This window comes from Nyctereutes procyonoides, unplaced genomic scaffold (genome assembly GCF_905146905.1).
Source record: "Nyctereutes procyonoides isolate TBG_1078 unplaced genomic scaffold, NYPRO_anot_genome, whole genome shotgun sequence".
Lineage (NCBI taxonomy): Eukaryota > Metazoa > Chordata > Mammalia > Carnivora > Canidae > Nyctereutes > Nyctereutes procyonoides.
This window is the reverse complement of record NW_026575131.1, coordinates 14,913,060-14,940,044: the sequence shown is the minus strand read 5'-3', so window position 1 is coordinate 14,940,044 and position 26,985 is coordinate 14,913,060. Positions and strand designations below refer to the sequence as shown.

Genomic DNA, 26,985 nt, shown 5'->3' with positions numbered 1-26,985 from the left:
CAGGCCTATTTCAAGGAAACAAATGCCCTTAGTCACTATTATATACTTCCCCTAAAATAATTTCCTGAAGGAAATTCTACCTGAAAATGTGGGAAGAATTATGCTTTGGGCGATCATGGGCAGGAAGAGAGTTAAATCAAGTGTCCCTATGGTTCCCTACTGTAGGGCCAGCATAGTCAAATTCACATTGGGCAGTGAAGCCTAGTGGTGCATTATAAGCTCAGGAATAAGTAAAAAAGATTTAGTATGGAGCAGATAATGTGGTAAATAGGAAGTATCATTAATCAGAATCTAAGAAACCAGAGAACCATGAACCAGTGTGTTGAGTTAAAGCGGGCTAACATACTTAACTCTCAGGAAGGGGAATGCAAATGAATATATAGATGGATGGATGGGAAAATAACCCACATCATTCAGACACTATTTTTGACTTACTGGAGTGATAGGCAGATGTATGTAACAATAGGACTTCTCAGTTGCAAGAAAAGAAACACAACTCAGGTAAATCTGAGAATTACCCTCCTTCTCTAAAGCATCCAAATTAAATATCAAAAAGATCTCTGAAGTTTTGACCAATGCATGAGGTACTGACTACACTGGGTCATGTATCAGGGGGCTGTGCTGCTGCTGCTGCTGCTGCTGCTGCTACTGCTGCTGCTACTGCTGCTGCTTCTTCGATTTTATTTATTTATTTTTTGAGAGAGATAATGTGAGCTTAAGCAAGGGAAGGGAGAGTCAGCAAGAGATTCTTCAGCAGACTCCAAGCTGAGCATGGAGCCCAATTGGGGTCTCGATCTCATGACCTTGAGATCATAACCTCAGCCAAAACCAAGAGTCAGATGCTTAACCAGCTGAGCCTCCCAAGCACATCTGTGTCATGGCTTCTAATTTGACAACCCCAGAGTTCCACAGAGATGAAAGAGATGATTCTTTGAATGGATATTAAGCAAATAACATGAATGATTCTCCATGTAACATTGTCATAGAAGCTGTATCACAATTACCCATCTAACAAATGTTACTGAGTACAAACTCTGACATGATTTAGAAAATATTACTTCCTCTGTTATGTCCTCTCTGGTTGTCCAGCAGCCCAGATGTCCTCATCTGTTAACTGAGAATGATCAAATCTAATTTGTGTTTCGTATGTAGATTAAATGAGAATGTATATGAGAACGTTATTTGAATGATGAAGTATCGTATAAATATGAGGTGCTATTTTATCATCAGTATCAAGCCATGCAAGCTGCCTTTCTATCTCCAGATGTCTTTACTTTAAATTTACAATTTATCTCGTATTACATTTTTTTTTCAGTTATAAGTCCATTTTCACTTTCAAACACAAATCACAGTTTAAAGAGAGCACATATATAACTCTCTGGGCAAAGAATGATCCTGAGACCTAAGGAAAACCTGGAACTTTTATATGTTTTCCTATGTGAGGATGATGTTTCAGACATGTAAGATTTCCTTTTTTTTTTTTTTTAAGAGAGCACACACAAGCAAAGGTTGGGGTTGGGGGAGGGGCAGAGGGCCAGAGGGAATCCTAAGCTGGCCCCCCACACACATGGAGCCCAATGCAGGGGTTGATCTCCTGACCCTGAGTTCATGACCTGAGCCAAAAATAAAAATTCAGATGCTCAACTGACTGAGCCACCCAGGTGCCCCTCAGGCATGTCAGATTTCTAAGAGGGAAAAAATAATAGATAAAGGCATTGCCATTTTCAGGAGCAGTTTTTAATGATTGTTTTATTGATTGGGAATAGGTAGATCAGTCTATAGAGAAAAGCGAATAAGGAATGAAACTACAGGGATGGGCTCAGAGATCCTATCAACAGGCCAAAGACCAAGCAGATGGAGAAAAACTAGGAGCTAAGATCTGAGATAAAGGATAAAATGTAAAACCATGATATATAGTCAAACATAGGAGAAAACGAAGAAAATTCCTGAGTTTATAGAGTTGGAGTTAGAAAAAACTGACTTGTTTCCAGACATTCCTACTCTAATTCATTTTAAATATTGTATGTTTTCTTGATATGTCAAGATATCACTCAGGTGTGTGTATGAAATGTGGAGAGCAGAAATATGTTTGCTTTCTCTAGAGTTTTGGGGGCTTTGCTAATTCTTGGTATTGTACATTAAAATGGTAATTTGCTGACAGATTTAATACAGTAATTTGGCAGTAGGATTCTTTGAAGGCATGAAGGTCTTGTCAGTTATACCCTGCCTCTTGTCAAGGTTTCTTACCACTTAAAAAGGGAACTAAGCAGTCAAATAACTCTTAAGGTTTTATTAATGAAGACTGGGTAGCTCCCAAAGTACAGTAGCAAAGTACTGCTAAAATGAAATTACTGAATTTGGCTTGACCCAAAGCCCTCCACCCTTAACTTAGAATTAAAGATAACCTGTCCCAGGAGGAGTCTAGCCTGACTTAACCAAAACAGTTGCAGGGATTGATACTGGCACAAAGAGAGAAAAGACCAAGCTGGTCCCATATTGGCTCAGGTCATGATCTCAGGGTCATGGAATAGACCCTTGTGTAGGGCTCTGTGCTTAGTGGGGAGTCTGCTTCTCTCTCTCTCTCTCTCTTTCTCTAAAATCAATCAATCAATCTGAAAAAAAAAAAGCCACTTCCTTTTCTCATCCATAAGAAGCAGCTTTTTATCCATTCATGTTTGATCATGAGATTGCAGCAATTCACTCACATCTTGAGACTCCACTTCTGATTCTAGTTCTCTTGCTGTTTCTACCACATCTGCAGTTCCTTCTTCCATGGAAGTGTGAAACCCTCAAAGTCATCCATGAGGGTTGAAATCAGCTTCTTCCAAACTCCTATTCATATTGATATTTTGACCTCTTCCCGTGAATCACACATGTTCTTAATGGCATCTAGAATGGTGAATCTTTTCCAGAAGATTTTCAATTTACTTTGCCCAGATCCATCAGTGGAGTTACTATCAAGGGCAAGTATATAGCCTTATGAGATGTATTTCTTAAGTAATAGTTAAAAGTTTGAAATTACTCCTTGATCCATGGGCTGCTGAATAGATGTTATGTTAGCAGGCCTGAAAACAACCTTGATCTCATTATGCATCTTCATTGCAGCTCTTGGGTAACCAGCTGCATTGTCAATGAACAGTAATATTATAAAAGGAATCTTTTTTTTCTGAGCAACGGGTCACAACAGTGGACCTAAAATATTTGATAAATTGCATTATAAACAGATGTGGTGTCATTCAGGCTTTGTGATTCCATATATAGAGCACAGGGAGAAGAGATTTAGCTTAATTCTTAAGGGTTGTAGGATTCTTGGAATGCTAAAATGAGTGCTGGCTTCAATATAAAGTCATCAGCTACATTTGTGCCTAACAACAAAGTCAGCTTGTCCTTTGAAGCTTTGAAGCCAGGCACTGACTTCTCCTCTCTAGCTATGAAGATCCCAGATGGCATCTTCTTCCAATAGAAGGGTGTTTTATCTACATTGAAGATATGTTGTTTAGTGTAGTGACCTTCATTATATTATCATAGCTAAATATTCTGGATAACTTGCTGCAGCTGCTCTATCTGGACTTGATGCCTCATCTTGCACTTTTATGTAATGGAGAAGGCTTCTTTTCTTAACCCTCATGAACCACCTCTGCTAGCTTCAGAGTTTTCTTCTATAGCTTCCTTACCTGTCTCTCCTTCACAGAATTGAAGGGAGTTAGGGCCTTCCTCTGGATTTGGCCTAAGGAAATGTTGTGGCTGGTTTGATTTCTATATAGACCACTAAAACTCTCCATATCAGCAATAAGGCTGTTTCCCTTTCTTATGTTGTATGTGTTTGCTGGAGTAGCACTTTGAATTTCCTTCAAAAACCTGTCCTTTGGATTCACAGTTTGGCTAACTGTTAGTACAAGAGGTCTAGCTTTCAGCCTATCTAGGTTCTTGACATGCCTTCCTCACTAAACTGAATCATTGCTAGCTTTTGATTTAAAGTGAGAGATGCATGACTCTCCTTTTCAGCTGACCACTTAGAGGCCATTGTAGTATTTTTTTTAAATATTTTATTTATTTATTCATGTTCATGAGAGACAGAGAGAGAGAGAGAGAGAGAGAGAGAGAGAGAGAGAGGCAGGGGCACAGGCAGAGGGAGAAGCAGGCTCCATGTAGGAAGCCTGACGTGGGACTCCATCCTGGGACTCCAGGATCACTCCTGAGCTGACGGCGGCGCTAAACCACTGAGCCACCTAGGCTGCCCCCATTGTAGTATTCTTAATTGACTTGGTTTCAGTATTACCAGTCTTGAAGAGGGAGGCCTGAGGAGAGAGAAAGGGATGGCAGAAAAGGCTGCTTGGTGGAACAGTCAGAACACACAAAACATTTATCAGTTAGATTCACCATTCTTAGGTGGACATGGTCCTTGTGCCCTATAACAATTATCATAGTAACATCAAAGATCACCATAAAAATTATAATGATGAAAATATTTGAAATAGTACAAGAACTATCAGAATGTGACACAGAGACCTGAAGTGAGCAAAAACTTAGAAAAATGGCACCAGTATATTTGCTTGATGCAAGGTTGCCACAAACCTTCAATTTGAAAAGCAACAACAACAACAACAACAATAATCTGCAAAGCACAGTAAAACGAAGTATGCCTATACAGAAACCATCCTTTCTATTGAGGAGCGAAAGTGGAGAGGTACCAGTGTATTCATTCTATTCCCCTAAATGAGAAGGCTTTTAATCCGTTTTATATATATGGCCTAAAGAAGAATGGGGTGATAGAGAGGGTTTGGTTTTCCCCTTCAGAATGAATCAATTTTTATTTATGAGAATAGAGAAGAAATATCCTTAAGTAAGGAAATAAGAATGACCTTGAAACTAAGTATATTATTATCCAGATATGGATATAGTCTGAATTTAATTTTTATTAATGTAGATAATAGCTTACATGGGCCTTATGGTGACATTACTAGCACTCTAAAATTTAATTAGATTTTTAGAGCTTCTGTTAATGTCTTTTGTAGGATTATACAATCTGGGGCATCACCAGCAAGCTTCATACATTTTATTTTCATTATGATATGAAATACACAGGAATGAGGTATTTTGCATAGTAAAACAGTTTTGAATTTAGGTTATTTACCTAAAATTAACCCCAGAGGGTTGAAATCAGTATTCTTGTTGTATCATAATATAGATGCATGCTATTTATATATATTTCTATATATCTTAAAAATATTTGTTGCATGCTAATATTACTATTATATATTAATATCAGTTCTTCTTACCAATATTGACATTTTCATAATTATTAGATTATAACAATTTAAATATATATACTCACAGTGATTTTAAAATAGCTAATTTTGATGCAACCTATTTTCTTTAACGTCTATATTTCCCTGAGCTTTTTGTCATAATGAAATGTTTCATTTTTTTGTCATTTAATTAATGTACCCTTATTATTTATGTAATATGTCTTCCCAATTCCAACAAATCATTTAAATTAATAGAAAAGTCTCTTCAACATTTTTAAGTCACCACAGCAATATGCTAGATTCTTTTGTAAATTTTAAGCCATTTATCTTCTTCCCTTAGAAGCCAAAAAAACCCCCAGGAATTTGGGGCAAGAATTAAATCTCTATTTTATATAAGATGCTTATAGAGGGAAAGAGAAGGTGTTGGTTTTAGCAGAGAGAGAGTTGTCTTAGTTATTATCAGCCTAATTCCCAATTTTATGTTGCTTGTAAAAAGGTAAATCATTAGGTTGAAATGTGAAAGTCTGGGGTAAATAAAACCCTATCCAGCATTGATAAGAAGAGGCAGCATTGTATAGAGAGTCAGCAAAGTGGGAACCAGAGCCAGAAATTTATGTACAGGATTTGCTATTTATTAGCTGTTTCATCTGGAAAAGTCAGTATTGCCCTGGCCCAAGTAGACTTCTCTGTAAAATAAGGTGGTCGAACTGGATGTTCCCAGGATTCTTTAGAGCTCTAGCAGTATACAAAGTTAATTATTGCAGGAACACCAAGTGTTACTTGCTTTGTGTATGCATCATGCATATTCACCCAGGCTTTGTGCAGCCATCTTCTGCTGTAATAATCCTGTCCTTATATGCCTTCTGGTAGCTTTAGAGAAAGATTCTGTTGGGATGGGACTCAGTCTGGCATGATTGCAACCTAGTAATTACAAAGTACCAATTGATCCTCATCTATAATTACAGTATGAGCCTGTTATTCATTTTTCCCTAGTACATTACATTGGGGGTGGGGAGGCTCCGGCAGAGGTTTCTAAAACTTAAATACATCCATATTTTTAGTCTTATAGTCTTCACCGAATTGGTATTTATCTTTCATGATTGTCAGGCTTCTATCCCTTTAGAATCAGTCATGTCTATTTATGCCCTTGATGGACTTGGAAGGGGAAAGGGATTAGAATATAATGGAGTATATAAGAAACAATCTTTAATCAAACAGCTTATCTCTTCATCCTCCTATGAAGATAAGATCACAACAAATATGAAACAATGGCAGGAAAAGGTCATATAAAGTTTCAGCTTACGAAAAAGGCAATCCCAAATAAGCCTGTTCCCCTCTTCTCTAGACAAGCATTCTCTTTTTGTGTTGATGTTTTACTGCCCATGATCATTGTAGATATTCGTGGTTGTGCTTTACAATGAATTTTTAATTTTTTTCTGATTAGATCTTTGCAATTATTCATAATGTTCATTTGAGGAAAATAAAATGATATACACTGAGACGGGTGTTAACAGATCGTAAGATTTGATATGTTTTGAGAAGAAATGGTAATGATAAATGACAGTGACCTAATTTGTGGCACAATCTTCTTGCATAAAATAATCTACTAGTTTGTAATTATGTGATTAATTTACCAAGAAAAAAAGTCAATCAATCAGAATCATCAAGTTATAGAATCAAAAAAGTGTCTGGAACTTTTCAAATTAATCTGTTACTGACAGTAAGCTTTCATGTCAATTCTAAACATAAATATTATTCAAAAATATTTTTAGGAGAAAGATGTTCATTTATTTGCTACTAAATTCAAAAGAATGATCAAGAAATAGCAAAAATCTCAAAAAATAAAGATAACGTTTTTTCTTTTAATGTTTATAAAGCATATCTGCATACATAAAACCCCATCTTACAAGAAATAAATGAAGTAGTAAGGCAAAGTGTAATCAAGTAAATTCTAAAGATGAGAAACTGAGGTTTAAAGGGTTTAAATACCACATCCATGATCACAAAGCTTTTCAGAGGTAAAGCTAAGAAATATATTTCACACTTCGTGTTCTTTTCTCTCTGTCATTAAGAATACAAAATGAAAAATCAAGGGATGTGAGTTCAGAAAGGTTTTTAGTATACTTATTTGCTTATGAAATAAATATGGATTTACTCATAATGCATGAGAGACATAGACAAGTATGTCTAACTTGAAGGTTGCCATTATAAAATAGACAAAACTATAATAAGTATATAGGTGAATTATAGTTTGATTAAGATGCAAAAATCATTAGGATGATTTGACTTGAAACATAAATTGTATGAAAATATATTTATAAATGCTAGTTAAAGTTTGAAGTTATTTGGTAAAGAAAAAACACACTTTCATAGAGTGAATATGAAAAAAGTATGGAAAATATTTAAGTGTTTTATGCACATGTGTTTCTGTATCTTATAACATTCTGAGCAAGTAAATATAATTAGCTCATATTGTAAACAAGAAACTTGGGAATGAAGGAAGTTAATTTCTTCATTGTTACATGGCAAGAAATGGCACAGCCAGAATTCAAGTCTAGGTCTTTCTAATTTAAAAATCTTTATGCTTGTTTTTTACTTTATTAATGATCTTATCTCTATGCTATATTATATCATTTTGATACTCAGTAAATATTTCATGACTGATTGGCTGAATGTGTAAACATTTAAAAAACCTTTTGGATTTATACTGAAGTGAGATTAACATAGAGCTGTTCCACTCAGGAGTATGAGCAGTGGGCAAATAAGAGATGTAGTAAGCCTGCTGGAAGTAGAGGAGAAAAGAGAGCCTTGAGTGTATTTGGTGATAAAAGACTAAAAACTAAAAGCATTCACTAACTTACTCAATATCAAGCACATGTCATCTTAAAGACAACAATAAAATCTGTTAATATGACGTGGAAGCAACTAATCATTGCAGGATTGCTCAAAGGATATGTATGGGACTCACATGATGGTAGGACTTGTAAGTCCTTCCAGGAAGGGCCTGCTGCTGAATGCAACAAGGCAGTAGCAGACAAATATGCAGGAAGCAGTAGACAAATTTAATATCAATAAGGAAGGATCATCAACCTGTGTTTGGCTTTATAATGATCATTGCTCTTCATTTGGGGTTATTGATTGTTCTAAGGGCGAGGACAAGTGTAATGACTTGTTACAGCCACTCTAGTTGAATGTCGGGCCTCCAAGATGATCATTATCCAGAGTGGATTACAGAAATAGTTGAGGTGTTGAAACTACAGTACAAAGAAGAAAGACAGAACAGGGAGAGAGTAGGTCCTTGCCTACTTCCTTAGTCTTTTTTCTGAGGGGAAATGCCCTTGGAAAATTGTATGTTTTCCAAATTGGAAATTTCTTCAGTAGTCTTTTTTTAAAATTTTTAAAAAATAAGCTCTATACCCAATGTGGGGCTCAAATTTAGGACCCTGAAATCAAGAGTCACATGCTCTACTGACTGATCTAGCCAGGTGCCCCTCTTCAGTAATCTTCTCACCTCTGGTAATAGGTGAGAAGAGGAGGACATTTTTGTAGTAAAGTTTTAGATTTTTGTCAGTAAAGGAGTAGGGCACCTCCAAAAAGTGTGAAAAATTAAATTTTGTGTTTTTGCTTTTTATTAAATACTAACACTGATCTTTGCACCAGACCTGCCTGAACATGGAATGGGTTGCCATATGTAAGGGAATGAGTTCCTCATCCACAAAGGTGGAGGGGAAGAAGGAAAAATATGTCAACAGCTTACCTTTGTCCTTCATTATTATGACTATTATCTAATTTTTTTTATTTACCAAGGTAAAATTCACATAATGTAGAATTAACCATCTTTACATGAACAATTCACTTGGGTTTACCACACTCACAATATTATGCAAAGACTACTTCTGTTTCTTTCCAAAATATTTTCATCACCTTAAAATAAAATCCAGCATCCATTAAGTGGTTGGTTGCTCCCAATTCCTTCTTCTCACCCCAGCAATCACCAGTCTTCTTTCTGTCTTAATGGATTTACCTATGCTAGATATTTTGTACAAATAAATAGAATCTTACAGCACCTTTGTGTCCAGTTTCTTTCACTTAGCATCATGTTTTTAAGATTCATCCATACTGTAGCATTTATCAGCACTTCATTCCTTATTATGACTGAAAACATTCTATACGTATTCATCTGTTGATGGACATTTGAGTTGTTTCTACCTTTTGGCTATTGTAAATAGTACTACTATGACCATTCATGTACAAGAGTTTGAATAACTGCTTTCAATTCTCTGGGAGCTACATCTTTTGGATCATTTACTTTGTGCTAGTCACTGAACTGAGTGCTTTATATATAGGAACTCTGAGTTCTCAGGACCCTAAGAGGTGAGTATTATTATTATCACTGTTTTGCAAATGAGGAAACTAAATCACAGAGAGATTAACCTACATTGTATTTGATCACACACTGGTGTTGCTGGGAATTAAAGACAATCAGCCACATTCTGGCGTCTGTACACTATATATTTTTTCTGTTTTGTTTCTTAAGTTTCATACTTAACACCTATAACTGCTTCAGCTGAGTCATTTCTGATACCATCTTTGCCTATTCCCCCTAGGCACATTATGATTTGTTATTTCCTGTTAAGATGCAGAATCCAGTATTGGATTTAAGATTTCAGGAGTAATTGTTTCTATTACAATCATTGCCATTTTTGTCATTTTGGTTATGTTTGAATGGTACTTAGGTGTTATTTTTTGTAAGAAATGTTTTAAGTTTTTTTCCTCAAATAATAAAAATCATATAATTAAAAAAACTATTAAAAAGCCCCAAATTTCACAGCCCAGAGTATTTCATTAAGAGTAAAAGAAAATCACAAAAAAAGTAAAAATCACAGAACATATGCAAAATTAGAAATCCAAGTAGTAAAGAAATATATAAAATTTTTATTATGACTTTTGTCTGAAAAAAGGCATTACGTTTCTAAATATTTTCAGTTATGTTCTGTGTGACACTAGTACTTTTCAGAATCTTATTAATTTCATTGAGAGTTTGTTGTAGCTTATTTTTAGGCATATATCAAACAAGAAGCTAATAGTGAGCTGGCGGTAGATTAAAACTCCCAGATACTATTCTTATGATCTACTGTCACACCATGAAGACCATTCTGTCACAGTAGCTTATGCAGTTTATTTTCTTAATATAAATGCTGAACTTTCCACATCCCAGTGTAATTAATTGGGCATGTGTTAGCCTCATGCCATTTTCTCAAGGTAAGTATATATCCCAAGTCTGATACTCATTTTGTTAGTGATCACTTTCAGTTGGAAAAGTACAAAGACCATCCTGGGAATTTTTCATTTATTTCAGGGTATTTAACACTATCAGCTGAGAGGAGATTTTGACTGCCTTAAGCTACACTTAGAAGCATGTCTCCTTTGCATTTTTTCCTGAGATACTCCTGTGCAGACCAAACATCACCAACCATGGAGTTACACAGAGAATCAAGATTCCAATTGTAGAACCAGACTGTCATTTGTAGTGAGGATTTGGTGTGGAGGAATGAAGAGATGTTCATCAAATTTAACTATAGCATTCAAAACCAGAGGTTCTATGCAATTCTCAGTTTGAGTATTGAATTATACAATCTTTTGCTAAGTATAATTTATTATCTGAGAGATGTGCCTACATTAATACCATTTGACCACGTTTTAATCTCACTAAGCTGCTATTGAATTAAACCAAATGGTAAAGTTATAATGTGTGACTCCAGTTCATAGCAATATAAGTTAATGTTAACCAATAAAATGAAATATGTTTTTTAAAAATGAAATGGTTTTGCCTGACCCTGAGATCCATATCTTTTTTGCATATAATAATCCTGTAATGAAAGTCAAGGTAAGCTTTTTCTTATATCTTTTTCAATAAACTATTTGTATTAGAATAGAAATCCTTAATTATTAGGTGTATATACTTGTTGATATCTTCACTGAGTTTGAAGATATTAATTAGGTGTTATTTATATATTCTCTCTTATAAGATGTTAATATTGATCATTTAGGGATGGACATGCTTTTTAAAGTTATGCAATTTACTAATGAGCTTTCCAAGAATTTTTTTTTTTTCACCCAATCAGTGCTCATACACGTCTGTGGTTTCTTTACATAGAGATAAAGGCAAGCCAGAAGGTAGTCTTGTTTTTACTAAGATTATTTTATATAGGCAGAGATTCTTGTTTCCTTGATTTTTAAATGGATTTTATGATAAGAAGAAAATGCAAATGAAGTAATAGGAGTGCTCATAAATTTCTCACCTGGTGACTATAATGCAGGGTTATTGACTATGCTATCAAACCTTGCCTAGCACACTTTTTTTGTGTTAGTGACTTATGTAATATTGGATTTTTCATCTGTACATTAGACTGTATAATTCTTACTCTCTACCTAGTGTGCTGTGTATACCACCCTCCCTCTCTCTCACACATGCAGACTCACACAACATTCTTTTCTAGCTGAAGCTAAGAAGTGTCAGTGTCAGATTTCCCTTATACATTTCAAATCTAGTTAATGGATACCCTGTGGTTATGAAAATTACATACACTTAATACCTAAGGCAGGTGACTTGCGGTCTTAGCAAATGCCTAAATGATGATCTGCCTTCTTGGTGCTACAGAAGTGATGTTAACACTTTCCTAGCAGCAATCATAAATGAGGATTGATCCTTTGTAGATTCGAATGCATTGCTATACTTTTGTTTCTTTTCCATCTATTTTATGAGTCATATCTATCTTTAAAAGGGAACATTCCTTTGGGATTATCCAGATATAGACACATTCCATAAAGCTTCTGAAGACAGTCAAAAGAATTTGAGAACTGGAAAATGAACAGGTGATATGAGAATCGCTCAGAGATGCCCCTACCCATCATACTGCATTTGCAGTCACATCATTATTCTATCTGCAGTGCATATCTAATGCTAAATATATTTTGAACAAGCTATCTATGGCATTTTAAATTAAATAATGAAATTTTATAGATGCAGAGCTTCTCTCATGGTATGGCAAATCAAGCTTTTCATCTTGGTGTTATCTTTTAGGATTATTTTGTAATGGTGGTGGCAAGATGGTAAGCAGAGAGAAAAAGAGACATCTTTGAGAGATGGTATTAAAAACATCTTAGAGCTCTAAGAGCCTGTCTCTTATCAGAAATGTTTGGCTGCTACAAATGGCTAGCTGGGTTCCTGTCCTTTCTGGTTGAGTAATAACCCCAGTCATGGGGTCTATAGGGCAAGAAATGAGTATAAGGCAATGATTTGAGGTTTATAAATTTAACTTCAGTTTCTGAATCAAACATAGCAAATATATAGTCTAATTGTTATCACTCCTCTTGTATTTATGGCAGTTATCACTAATTTGTTGTTGCTAGTAATCTTTTGCTGATTTTTTCCTGTTAAAACCAGATATGGTTTCATAATATTTTTCAGTATAACCTTTGAGAAATTCACTGTTGATGGATCAGAGTTGTCACATGAGATGCAGATGGTCTGGGCTTCCAGCTCCATGTTGAGTTATTTAATGCCGACCACATTACTCTCTAACAGTCTCTGATTTGTCAAATGTAGAGTTAAAGATCTCTCATTTTTCTGGTAAGTCACTCTGACAATAGACATACCTTGGATTTCTTATCCTGTGTATAGTTTATCACCACAGTCATTCACTATGATCTTTTTTGGTATTCTTAGGTCAAAACTAACTTTATCATTGTTTCTCAAGTTCACAATCATCTTCTAAGTGACACTATTCCAAAAATCATTCTCTGAGCTATTCTGACAATTTGCACTTTGAAAATCTCCTGCCAGAGATCAGGAGAGTCAATAGAGATTAACATATGTATTCTGGAACCTCGTGACATTCATATCATGGTTCCAACATATGCTTTGTGCCATTATCAGTAGAATGAAATCCAAAACTTTGCTATGAATATCACCCTTTTATAGCTCAGATATTAAGGAGGGAAGAACAGATCCTTGCAGCCTATAACCACTAAATCAAATCAGTTCTCTCTCTCTTTTTTTTTAAGATTTTATTTCTTTATTTGACAGAGAGAGAGAGAGAGAGAGAGAGAGAGAGAGAGAGAAGAGAGCACATGAGCAGAGGGGAAGGGCAGAGGGAGAAGGACAAACAGATGCCTTGCTGAGCAGGAGGCCAATGTGGGTTCAATCCCAGGATACTAGGATCAGGACCTAACCTGAAGGCAGATGCTTAACCAACTGAGCCACGTAGGTGCTCCTCATCTCTCCTTTCTTTATATTCCTTGGAGTTGTCTTTTTTTTTTTTTTTTATGATAGTCACAGAGAGAGAGAGAGAGGCAGAGACACAGGCAGAGGGAGAAGCAGGCTCCATGCACCGGGAGCCCGATGTGGGATTCGATCCTGGGTCTCCAGGATCGCGCCCTGGGCCAAAGGCAGGCGCCAAACCGCTGCGCCACCCAGGGATCCCCCTTGGAGTTGTCATTGATGAAGATGATGTTTTTTTCTATCTCAAGTGAAAAATAGCCTATGATTAGTTCTGGCCTCTAATGGTGGAGTTAACTGACCTTGTAAGGATTACAGTTATGGATGGTCCTCCAAAAAAGAACTTCAGATAATGCTTTTCCCTGTAGATTAGACTACTGCATATATTTGGCAATAGATGTGAGGGAGAGAGCTCTTCATGTAGCTTTCATTTGTAGAGAAAGAGACATAGAACTCTTTCATATGTCCCTGACCAAGGAATATCCTTGTCAAATCAAACCTGGTGAGCCCATTCCTTTCAGAGTGCTGAGTGAAATCTAGCTACACAGTCTTGTGATTATCCAAAATTGATAGTAGCCCACTTTGGTCATATTCTGAGGACTCTCAAAGGCCTATTCAGATGGTCCTTATCCTTTGCCTTTTGAGATATCCAGCTAAATGAGCTACTGTATTTCCCCTAGGGTAGTCTAGACCTAATGGGGACAAAAGCTGTGTAAATGCAAATGAACTGGCCTCATTTTTTCCTTTTCTACACACTCCACTGAGGCTACTCATAAGTGACTTATTTCTCTTCACTTTTTAAGTTATGTGTATTTTATTTTTTTTATGTGTATTTTAAAAGCTAGGAAGAGTAATAGTAATAATAGCAACCATATATTGAGGATTTTACAGCGTTATTGAATATTGTAAGATTTTATCTATGTCACTTCAATTAATTCTTCCAATAACTCTCCTGAGGTGAATGTTTTATTATCTGGGTTTTATAGAATCAGAACACAAAGTTTCTGGCTCATTCAGCAATCTGTCCAAGGCTTAAACAGCTAGTGGTTTATGATTCCAAGAGTCCCACATCATCAGTCAGATTCTAGAATCTGAACTCTTAGCCATAATACTGTACTGTATCACTAGTAAATGTTTGGTCAAACATCTACTTTATTTATAAGAAAACTCAGACCGAAGTTGGTAGACTACCTAGGTGGGCATACTATTTCTCTATAGACTTAAGGCTAAATCATGTTTTCATTTTAAAATAATAATAACACAGGCAGCCCGGGTGGCTCAGTGGTTTAGCACCACCTTTGGCCCAGGGTGTGATCCTGGAGACCTGGGATCGAGTCCCACGTCAGGATCCCTGCATAGAGCCTGCTTCTCCCTCTGCCTGTGTCTTTGCCTGCCTCTCTCTCTCTCTCTCTCTCTCTCTCTGTCTCTATCTCTCATGAATAAATAAATAAAATATTTTAAAAAATAAAATAAAATAAAATAATAAAAATAATAATAACAGCAACAGTAACAATAGCTCAAACTTTTATAGTGCTTGCTACATGCCAGGTACTCTCATAATACTTTATATAGGTTCATTGACTCAATCACCTCAACTACCCTCAGGAAAGTAGGCATTCTGAGACTAACTCAGTTGTGTAAGGTCACACAGCTGCCACATTAAGAAGCTGAGATTTTAATCCAGTGCCAGAGTTTGTGTTCTAACCCAGTGGTTTGAAAGGAGGAGAGGGTTTGCCTCCTTCTCCAGACATGTTTGCAGTGTCTGGAGACAACTTTGGTTGCCATAACTTGGAGAGGGCACTACTGGAATCCAGTAGTTAGAAGCCAGGGATGCCACTAAACATACTGCGGTGCATAAGACAACCCTCTCACAACAAAGAATTACTTGCTCCAAAATGTCAATAATATTTAGACTACTGTTCTAGCCACTTTGCTGTGCAATCTGTCTTTGCCACCAGTATGATCTGGGAAGAGACATAAAGCAGAATACACCCTTCCAAATCAGGAAAATGGAGAGTAGCCTTCAGTGTACATTCTCAGTTTAGTATCTTTTATCATGACTGCCATTTTGGGTTGAACTATTACATTTTTTCAGGTACCTCAGAAGGGTAAAAACTAGTATTGTGCCCAGCAAGAAACTATGGGGGCTCATCAATTATTACAATGAAAGCACAAATTGGTGTGCTTAGCTTTTGGATGAAAGAATGGCAACCCAGTTGGAGCAGATGATAAAAGTAGCACCCTGATGACTAGTGGTGATTTTGGCTTCACTGAAGCAAAGTAACCACATTGTTATTCAAAAACATGTTATTTTGGAAAGGAAGAAAGCTGGTGTTTTAGGCATTTTCTTTTCATTAAAACAAACCTATTTTGCAGATTTCGTATGCCTTTTATCAGTAGTGCAGCTCAGTTACAGTTGAGGCAGGAAGTTTGGACAAAATTAAAAAGAGAAATAAAAATATTTTTATACCTATATTGTGTATTTCTTACAGGAGTTTCCAAGAGTAAATACCTGTGAATTTCACCCAGAAATCTTGAACTGTGGAAATTTGCTCTTTGGTTACTGGCTAATCAGGATTGGGTGTAAGTCCAGTGTATATGTTACTTACAGCGGCAGAGTCATAACTTACAAGCCAAAGAAAATTTTATTACTACTACCAAGGATTTATGTTGTTTATTATAATACAGGTAATCAAACGTAGGACTATCTGCCTACCCAGCTGCCCTCCTTCACTGTGTTTTCATTTAATAACTATTCAGGTTTATTTGCTGGGTGCTAGCTTTGTTGGAGACCACAAAATAAATGAGATACATCCTCTGTCTTCATGAAATTGAGAAGTCAGATGGAATTAACAAACCTGACTCATGAAAATCTGTGAACCCTTATGCTGGTCATACTGATTATAGCAATTTCAAAGAATGGCATAGTTAAGAACCATAGCTACATCTTGAAAGATGAGGTGGATATGTGTAGACAAATGGGCATGAGGAATTGGATGGTAGGTGGAAAGAATAGTATGATAGAACATAGGGGCATTCAGCAAAAGGCAGGCTGGCTTTATTTATTTAAGTAATAGGCTTTATTGAGTGAGATATTCTTTTACGAGTAAGAGCCCAGAGTCTACATACAGTCACATAGAATTACACATGAATCGTGATTCTGCCACATAAGCTCTGTTACTTTCAGAATATTATTTCAGTTCTCAGCTTTCTCATCTGTAAAACATACACAATAGAATTGGTCTGATTATAAAATGGGCACACTCAAATAAATCATTTGGCACGTTCACATATCCGCTATTAGTACTGCTGTTGACTCCTCACACTTTCAGGTTGATACAGTATTCTTATAAATGTACTCACTTGAATCTGCATGGTTATCTATACATGACCACACCCTGTTTTCTCTCACATGTCTTCCAGACTATTTATAGCAGTACCTATAACAGTGCCCTGTCCAACAGAAATATAATGCCAGGCATTTAAGCAATTTTAAATGTTTTAGTAACCACCTTGGAAAAAGGAAAAATAAGCAGTTGAAGTTAATTTTAATAATCTCTTTCATTTAACCCATTTATCTAAGATAGTACCATTTTAACATGGAATCAATATAAAAATTATTGAGATCTTTCATACATTTTTCCCATACTAAATCTCTGAAATATGGTGTGCATTTAACACTGAAGTACATCTCAGCTTGTATTAGTCACATCACTGTTTGTAGGATGGAACTATATTTGGGGAACATTCTCTTCCTCTTTGCTTTTAAGAAATGAAATTGCTAGCCGCGCATGTCTTTGTAACTTTGTTTGTAGTCATAGATGATGACAAATAAGGTGTCTTGTCTGAATGCAAACATCAAAAGGGAAAAGACAAAGATAAAACTAAAGAAATAGAAGGCAATATCTATTAAACAGGCTGACAGTTTTGTTTTTTGTTTTTTTAATGCTTTAAGGATACTGATAAATCCTTAAAGTGTGAGTATGCTGGTGAAATAACAACACATTGTACAAAATAAACCGAATTTTCATCTCCTTTGTGCCTCAACTGAAATAAAAGTTTCTGTGAGTATCTGGCAATTTATACAATAAAAGTTAAATGAACACAAGCCATCCTTAGGGTACAGGAGAAACTTTCAGTGCATGAACAGTTTTCCTTTATATAAAAAGTGTTTGTTTTTTGTGAAAGATATTTTTAAAATAGGAATGGATTACCTTTTGTTTAACTCTGCTTCCGGGTGTTTATTTCTATAGTACTGTGGTAGAAAAGTGTGTTGTCTTTATGTGTGAAGCTGATTTTTATGACATAGAACCAGGAGAACGCCTGTGTTAGTCTTCCATTCCAAGGAATACCTTGAACTGTTCCTTTTCCTGTCCAATTTTCTTTGAAGCCACATTTGCAACCCTGACTGTAGTTAGCGTTTTTTGTTGTGTGTGCGTTTTTTTCTCAGACCATTACGTTTTAATTGCTACATGAAGTTAACTGTCTCTAACTTATACTCAACCACTTAGGACAACTTCATTATTGCTCTTCCCTAACCATTAGGTAGGCAAGTAGCATTCTAGATATGTCAGTTTAATTTTATCTTTTAGATTTTTAAGTTCAACATTATAATTAACTGTCCCACCATATAGCTATTTTTAAAAGAAATGCCCTATTGTACTATTAGAACTCAAAGTTCGGGATGTCTGGGTGGTTCAGCGGTTGAGCGTCTGCTTTCGGCCTAGGGCGTGATCCTGGGGTCCAGGATCGAGTCCCATATCGGGCTCCCTGCATGGAGCCTCCTTCTCCCTCTGCCTGTGTCTCTGTCTCTCTGTCTCTGTCTCTCATGAGTGAATAAGTAAATCTTAAAAAAAAAAAAAAAACACCTCAAAGTTCAATTGGGGAACAAAGTTTCTGCGTGTATACTTAATGTAAATTTCTAAATGGCAAACTGGATTTAGGACTTGGATGACCTGTGTTCTATAGTTGGATAAGACACACATATTATTGGCATTTAATAAATACTAGGTGCTACTGAATAGTCATAAAAGGAATGGATCCCATCATTTTTGGAGGGGGGGGCTACCCAAAAGGCTAACTATCCAAGAAATAATACATTCAAGTTATAACCTTCTACAGATGACCACATAAACTACTTGGCTGCTTCTGAAAGGGGAGTTTTTAATTATTCTTGAAATAGCTTCTATAATTAAGTAACTTGTCTGAGGTGAGAAAGAAAATGAAAGATCTACAGTGAAGGTCAAAACTACAGGGACTCATTATGCTGTATATTTTGTTTTGTTGTATTTCAAGTTTTTTAGTACATTAAGGTGTTTTGTAACTGGAGCTTTGATATATATTTTTTGGAATGTATTGAAATATATATATATATATGAGTTAATTTTGCACACTTTATTTATTCTTCTCCTTCTGAAAGGCATTAGTATACCTTTTAATACTATCCTTCAGCCTTGAGTGAGATCACCTTAGAAATAAAGCTATCAAAAATAAAAGTAAAATATGTATCTGCTTGTATTAAAAACAAAAACAAAAAAAATCAGTCGAGTAAGCATGGTATCTTACATATTTGGGGAAATAAAAAGGTTTAAAATCAAGCATGGCTGCTACCAGTAGTTTTATTGTAGTTTCTGTCTCATTTTGTCTTGTGACTGAGTTGGTTAAAGTGAGGTTCAAGGTATGGGTTTGAATATCATCTGAGACAAGAGGTCTTCTTGTCCCAGACCTTAGTGTTTCTCTTTTTCCATCATTAAGTGTGTTTTGCCTGATGTTTATGAAAGGTACATAACACATAGACTTCCATTAGTTCATAGTCTAATAAGGGAAATGCAGCATAAATGTTGGCAAGGTCTTAGACACTATTCTGTGGATCAGAGAAAGGAGATTGTGATTATGCATACAAAGCATCTATGGGATGTTTTAATATTCTGGACATCTATTTTCTAACAAATACTCTATGATTTTCAACCCACAGGTCATTGGGAAAATATTCTCATAAAGTTCTATACTTGGGTAATTTCAGAGTTTACTTGTGAGATATTCAGGAAGTCAAAAATTTTACTTCTTTATGTACCTAAAGCAATTCATTATGTTTGAATTCTGCCAAACATAACTTGCCACTGGAGGAAACTATTTAATATACATGCCTTATTCTTTTTTGGTCAGAATTGTCAATATAGCAAGCAAGAGAATTCATAGTTAACTTCTTCCTAAAATCAATTATTTCTAAATGTTATTGTGGGAAATGTTGCATTAGAAACTAGTCTTTTGGGTTTGTATTAAGACTGAAACTTTTATTACTCCCTTTAATTGAACCATTGCCTTTCCTCAGCATGTCTTAAAAGGAATGTTTAGGAATAAAGGGAAGGCATAAGGAGGTATTGTACATGGGTGAAGGGGTAGGGGATGTGTGGGAGGGTCAAGGGGAGGGGCAGAGATTAGAGAGGGAGAAGAGGGACAGGGAGGGGGGAAGGGGGCAGTTCTAGGCAGTCAAGGAGTGTTTACCAAATTTTGAGGTTGAATGCAGTCACCTGGAGACCAAATTCAATGACTGCCCTAGAGGAAAAGGAATTAATCTGTATTCTGTTTCCTTGTTCTTTCTAAAGACAGCAGAGAATCCCAGGACTGTTGGCTTTTTTGTGGCAACTGCATTTATTAAATCTCCTTCCCCCAGATGTAAACCATCTAGACCAGGATATGGTCCTGGAGACCAGGGATCGAGTCCCATGTCGGGCTCCCTGCATGGAGCCTGCTTCTCCTTCTGCCTGTGTCTCTGCCTCTTTCTCTCTCTCTGTGTCTCTCATGAATAAATAAATAAAATCTTTTTTTTTTTTTAAAGTAGTAAACCATCTAGAAATGACTTGCCTGTTAAGGCTTTAATCACTTTATAAACCCCACAATTTAGATTCTGGAACAGATTAAGATAAAAGGGAAACAAGTTTTTTCTTACTTGTATTCCTTAAAAAAAATAAAAAATAAAAACTATATAGGGCACAGAGTTTCTGTTAGGAATAATGAAAAAGTGACAGAGATAAATAGTGGTGATGGTTTTACAACACTGTGACTTGATGCCACTGAATTTTATATGTAAAAATGGTTAAAAGATAAATTATATACTTTACCACTGCATGTATTACAACAACAAAAGCTTTGTTTATTCATTAACTGCTACAAAGTCTTTGTTTACTTACTAGCTGCTACTTTTGAGATTATTTTAATAATTTGTGGGCTTGTTTCTCAATGAGGATTTCAAGAGACAAGCATCCATAATGATTAACTATTCATTAATTTAGAAAAAATAACTTGCAGTTTTTCATTTTAATTTCAGCAAAGATTTGAAATATGTCCATGGTACTGAATTTGGTTTCTTTAAAAAAATTAATAGGTTAGCAATGCAGATGTTAAACTTGAAACATCATTATTACTGGAAATTTGGAAATTTTGCTTAGGGATTGGTCAGATAGTGTCTTGGTTCTTTTCTGATTGAAGTTAGGTAGGTCTTCAGTTTACTGTTGTAATTTTACAACATTTTGATCAGGAATATTTCACCTAAAATGAAGTATGCAATTCATAATTGGTAAGTTTTGGATGGAAAATTTCATTGTTGTTATTTGAAAGTGACTTGCCACATGTATTCACATTGTTATGAGCAAGGTCAAAAGTATCAAGTGTGCAAGTACTTTGTAATTGGTGGTCTGTCAGATATATCAGGGAATTCAATCTATTACATACACTTCAGTACACTAAACCAATACACTAAACCATCAGAGCATAGGATGGCCTCACTAATCTCACTGTGGTAATTACTGCAGGTGTATCTTGATCATTTAAAATGGGCATTCATATTAGGATGCATCATTTTGTTGAAATATTAAGGCCATCAGAGGGAATTATAAGAGAACTTAACTTTGAGTACTTGATACAAAAGGTAAAATGATTGTCAAACAAATATATTCTAACAATCCTCAAACACCTAAAACTGTTTTGTTGGGACAAAAGTTTGCATATGTGAAATAAAACTAAGTGTTTGCTATTGCTCTCAACTTTTATTTTTACCTTTCAACAAGATGTACAGGAACTATGGAAAGAATGCTTAAAGCACTAAGTAAAATTTGGAAATTCAATGAACGAAGACATTTTCATTGGAGGAAAGAAGATTATATTAATTTTTTACAGTAGATTGTTTAAAGATCTGAAATGATTTCTTCTTTCAGTTTGTGATTGTGAGTTTGCTGCTGTAGCAGAAAGACTCTTGTTGCTATGGTATCTCTGAACATTGCTTCTGGCATTGCCTTTCACAGCTGTAACTGGTCATTTTAGAAGGGCATTATACACGCATTTTGACTATTGTTTCCTTGTGAAAGCTGGGTTGCTTTGACATGTGTTATGTTTCAAAATTAACTTATTTACTTAATGCAAGACTCTACCAAAAATGAGCATATTAAATGAGCTAAATAGTATTTATATGTTAATTATTTTAATAACAGGAAAGGTTAACTATTTTCATTCCAGCTGTTATGTTTATTATGGGAGAAAGTGTAGGTCCCTTTGTTCTTTTAACAAAGCCCTAAATCTTTTTGTTTAAAAAAAAATTTTTTTTCATTTCCAGCTGCCAAAGCTCTCAGTCCTGATCTAATTTTAGTATTCACATATGGAATAGATGCCAGTCTTGCCTCATTTAAAAAGTCTTACAGTATCAATGATATGTATTTTTTCCATCAGATGAAAGATTAAAGTTATGCTATTTTTTGAGAAAAAAATTCCTGGTCAGGCCTTAGCTACCAGAAATACCAAGTGTATGAATATTGATAAGATTCCTAAATTGGCACAGTTTTGCTAATACATTTACTTGCTGAGTCCTAAATTTAGAGTCCAGCTAGCCTCATTATCTGCCCTTTCTGTTGTTTGGCCTCTAGGTTCAATACCTAGAAAACTATAAATGCTAATTATATTTGCCTTTGGACAGTTACAACTCCACTCTCCTACCATCTCCAACATATTTTTTTAGCTAGGTTATAGTGAAATTGAATACTATGTGTCAAATGCATTTTAACATAGTATCAAGAGAAAGATTTCATTGTGGAATAGTCTTGTGACCATGTTCTAGCCTCTCTACTTAAGTTTGTGTGACTTTTATGAGTTGGTTAATGTCTTTGAGCCACTGTCACCTTCAGTGTAGGTAATAGGATCTGGCTGGTGATGATAATATAAAATAGCATAGGTAAAGGTGGAATTCCTGGTAATCAATAGTACAGTAGTAAATAATGACTTATTATTTATTACCAGTAATTACTTAATAAATAAATAAATCTTTTAGATAGAACAGAATCACCTTTTTTCTTTTCTTTTTATTATTTTTTTTAAAGATTTTCTTCATTTATTCATGAGGGACACAGAGAGAGGGGCAGAGACATAGGCAGAGGGAGAAGCAGGCTCCCTGCAGGGAGCGCAATCCAGAACTCCACCCTAGGACCCCAGGATCATGCCCTTAGTTGAAAGCAGATGCTCAATCACTGAGCCACCCAAGCGCCCCTCTTTTTTTGTTTGTCTGTTTTTTGAGAGAGAGAGAGCTTATGCAAGTGGGAGAGTGAGAAGAGAGAACCCAAGTAGTCTCCAATGCCCAGTGTAGAAATGGATGCAGGACTCATTCTCACATCCCTGAGATCATGACCTGAGCTGAAATCAAGAGTCAGATGCTTAACTGACTGAGCCACCCAGATGCCCCTAGAATCATCTTTTTTAACCAAAATCAGATAGAACAGAGACAGACCACAATTAGGTCTTGCAGTGTCCTGGTTTCTCCTTTATGTAGAGATTATTATACCCGCTGGTGAAAACTCTACCTATAATTTGCTATTCAGACAGTACCCATATATTACCCCATTATAGCTTCAAAAAGGTTTCATGAATGGGTATCATATTTCCTACTTTACACATGAGGGGCCAGAAGCCCAAAATGTCAGTGGTCAGTCTGCACATGGTGATAGAGTCATGCCCAGACCCAATCTCTCCTGAGTCCTAGTCCAGAGATATTTCCCTTACTTTGCTGCTTGTTATCAAATGAGCCCCTTCCCTTTTTCAAAAAGATTTTTTTATTAAAAAAAAAGATATTATTCATTTGAGAGAAGAGAGAGAGAGAGAGAACACAAGCCTGGGGAGCAGAAGAGGGAGAGGGAGAAGCAGACTACCTGCTGAGTAGGGATCCTGACATGGGGCTCGATCCCAGGGTCATGGGATCATGACCTGAGCTGAAGGCAGACACTTAACCAACTGAGCCACCCAGGTGCCTTTTTTTTCTTTAAGATTTTTTATTTATTTGAGCCCCTTCCTTAAGAAACTGGATCACAAGGAATTCTGTAAATAAGGCTGAAGCTGGCATTTTATTTTACTTATAAATGCTCTTCAAGTAGAACTGAAGTTTTAAAAATTTAAGAATAAAAAATACCAAATCATCTGAATCCAGGATTCTTATAGTTGGAACTCTCTGAAGACCATACCAAGAATTCATGGATGGTTTTCAGAAAGCTCCCCAAGTCTCCATGAAACTATATATTTTCATGTTGCATATTATCAGTATATTTCTAGAGCAGAGGGCATATCAGATTTGGGGTCTGTGACTTCTTTTCTATGCATAGAAAAGGAAAAGGATATCACATGCATATGAGATAGCAGATTGTTAGAGCAGGCCACCAGGGTGTCACCTTAGGGATGGGTTATATTACATTAAAGAATGCAGACTTTTATAAAAGGTGAGCTCTTCTGAATGGATTCTTCAGGGAGGGCCATATCTATCATTTAGAAATGTGTTAGGCTGCAGAATATTTGTCTTAAACAGTATTTTATTCTCATTTGTTTGGGAGAATGTAGGTTAGGTGGATCTAATTTTAATTCAGAGGTTCATTATGTCAGCAGTGACATAGGCTGGTTCTTTTTATCCTCTCTGCTCTCCTTTGTGTATTGGCCATTAGATGTCATACATCTCAATGGATGATCTCAACATGGCTGTCATTACTTTAAAATCATTTTGGTGTTAGAAGTAGGGGAAAAAGTGTGGCAGGGGATGAATCCTTAAGCTCTCTCCTGGTCCTGTCATTTTTATTAAAAAGGGAATGTTTTCTCAGAAACACCCTTCCCTTATAAGAACTTCTTTAACTTTATATTTCTTTGGTTAAACTTGCTCATGTGACAATTTAAAATCTGGCAAAGAGAGCTAAGATTGCTATAATTGACCTACCCTAATCATAGTTCACTATTATGACTGAAATTCATTGCTACTCTGAAGAGAAACAGTTCTTTTGTCACAAAAAAGGATAGGCTGGCAGTCAGCTAACCAACTACCCGTGTCTCTCTTTTTTTTTTTTTCCCGTGTCTCTCTTTACTGTGATAATTTTCCACAAATCTTGATGAGTTAACCAAGTTTTACTTTTTTTTATGAATTTGAGAAATGTCATTCCTAAAATATTCCAACATGTTAATAACTACTTAGTTCTTTGCCTCTTAAATATGGCAATTATTTTTAATATTCTACTTTTAAAGTTGGAACTAGGGATCCCTGGGTGGTGCAGCAGTTTAGCGCCTGCCTTTGGCCCAGGGCGCGATCCTGGAGACCCAGGATCGAATCCCACGTAGGGCTCCCGGTGCATGGAGCCTGCTTCTCCCTCTGCCTGTGTCTCTGCCCCTCTCTCTCTCATTCTATGTGACTATCATAAATAAATAAAAATTAAAAAAAATAAAGTTGGAACTATTCAGACTAAGAGAACAGTGAATGATTTTATTAAGGAAGTGACAAAGTCAGGAAAATCCTTTGAATGATCTTTTGATTTTCTGGCAGGTGCTCATTCTAACCATGTTAATTCTAACAGTGGTATAACTGAATATGATGCTTTATTTATTACTTAATCTGCTCCCAGTTCTGTGGACTTTGCATCCTTTATGAAATTTTTAGAATACATTGTAACAGAAAGAGTGCACCAGATAATTCTCAATAGTCTTTTACTTTTTTTATCTGTTACACAGTTGGAGGAATCTTCTAACACTGGTTCAGATTATAACTTTATTTTGGGATTTATCAGAATACACAATCCATGCCTTGGAGATAATGCCCATTTTTTAACCACTTTTTCAGTTTTTAGAAGCTGTATATACCTTTTGAATGAATAGAAAAATAGACCTTCCATTTTCTTGATCCATCATTTCATATCTGTTGGCTGATAGGCTTAGTAGAAAAATCAATGTTTGAATTCCTGACTCTTGTGAGAATTTACTTCCTAATGTCTTAGTGAAAAAATTAAATAAGTTTTCACTGTCTGTGTGTACTCATCTAAAATGTACCTATTCACCTAGTGAAAGGAAGTACAGGTGCTTTTTAGGATGAAATTTTTGACTGAAAATCTTTGAAAGAAATGTTCTTATACAATTATTCACCAGTGTAAGTATACATGTGGGAGTGGCATTTCTTTTCAAAGGAGTATAAAATGTTTTTTATGATTAACTGTATGTTGCTTATTTTTAGAAAACATGATTGTTGGGTGGTTATCTTTTCAACACTGTCTTTTCTTTATTGATAAAATTATACTGCTTATAACTTTTTTGATTCCATATTTCATCTCCAAACTCCTGCGGATTCTGAAGTAGGTTGTAAATGCTCCTCTTAGCTTCACATCTACTCTCATTTCTGATCCTGTCTTAATATTGTGACTTTTTTTAACACTCTTGTTCTGCTGCTGTGAGAGGCCAGCAGATACTGTAGCTCAATCTCTATTTCTCTGTGTTATGTTCTTCTGAAGGACTCTATTATAACAGCTTTGCCCGTAAGAAAAAAATGTTACTTCATGTCCACTTAAGCTTGTGATAAAAGCAGACTTGATCTTCTCTCTTTTTAGGAATATATACAACATTAGGACCATTCCTATTTGCAAAGCCTCTCAAGTAGAACTGAGGAAAGTTTACAGAGTTTATCAGCAAATTAATGGACAAGTATTTAGGAGGCACCTAACAAGTGTAGGGTTCCAGGCTGGATGCTTTGAGAAATACAAAGAAGGAAAATTCAGTCTTTGCCCTCAAGGCACTGCCACTTTTGCAGGGGAAAGGATGGCACATGTATATGAATGCTAACATGCATGTAAGACTCATTATACATTGTCGGTTGAAATCACTTTTGTTAAGTGAATATGACACTAGTAAGAAGAGTTCTAGGAATTCATAAGAGGTACAGACATTGTGAACCAAAGACTAAAAAGTTAGAGAATATTTGACCTTGAAGAAGGTATCTAGTTTTTTCATCTTACATATAAGTAAAGAGAAGTCTCAAAGTAAGTCCTAGTGGGCAGCCTGGGTAGCTCACAGGTTTAGCGCCCCCTTCAACCCAGGGCCTGATTCTGGAGACCGGGGATAGAGTCCCACTTCAGGCTCCCTGCGTGGAGTGGAGTCTGCTTCTCCCTCTGCCTGTGTCTCTGC

At 35.9% G+C, this 26,985-nt stretch overlaps 1 protein-coding gene across 9 annotated transcripts in view; it reads left to right on the top strand.

Moving 5' to 3' along the window:
• The window catches only part of CNTN4 (contactin 4), a 903,432-nt gene that overhangs the window by 342,728 nt on the left and 533,719 nt on the right, over positions 1-26,985 (top strand). Inside the window, exon 4 of one of the 9 annotated variants that reach the window (XM_055344754.1) lies at positions 16,023-16,113. The exons of the other annotated variants lie outside the window; for them this stretch is intronic. The gene's annotated coding sequence lies outside the window, so the exon portion shown is untranslated. The remainder of the gene's footprint in view (positions 1-16,022; positions 16,114-26,985) is intronic. 9 annotated transcript variants of the gene reach the window in all.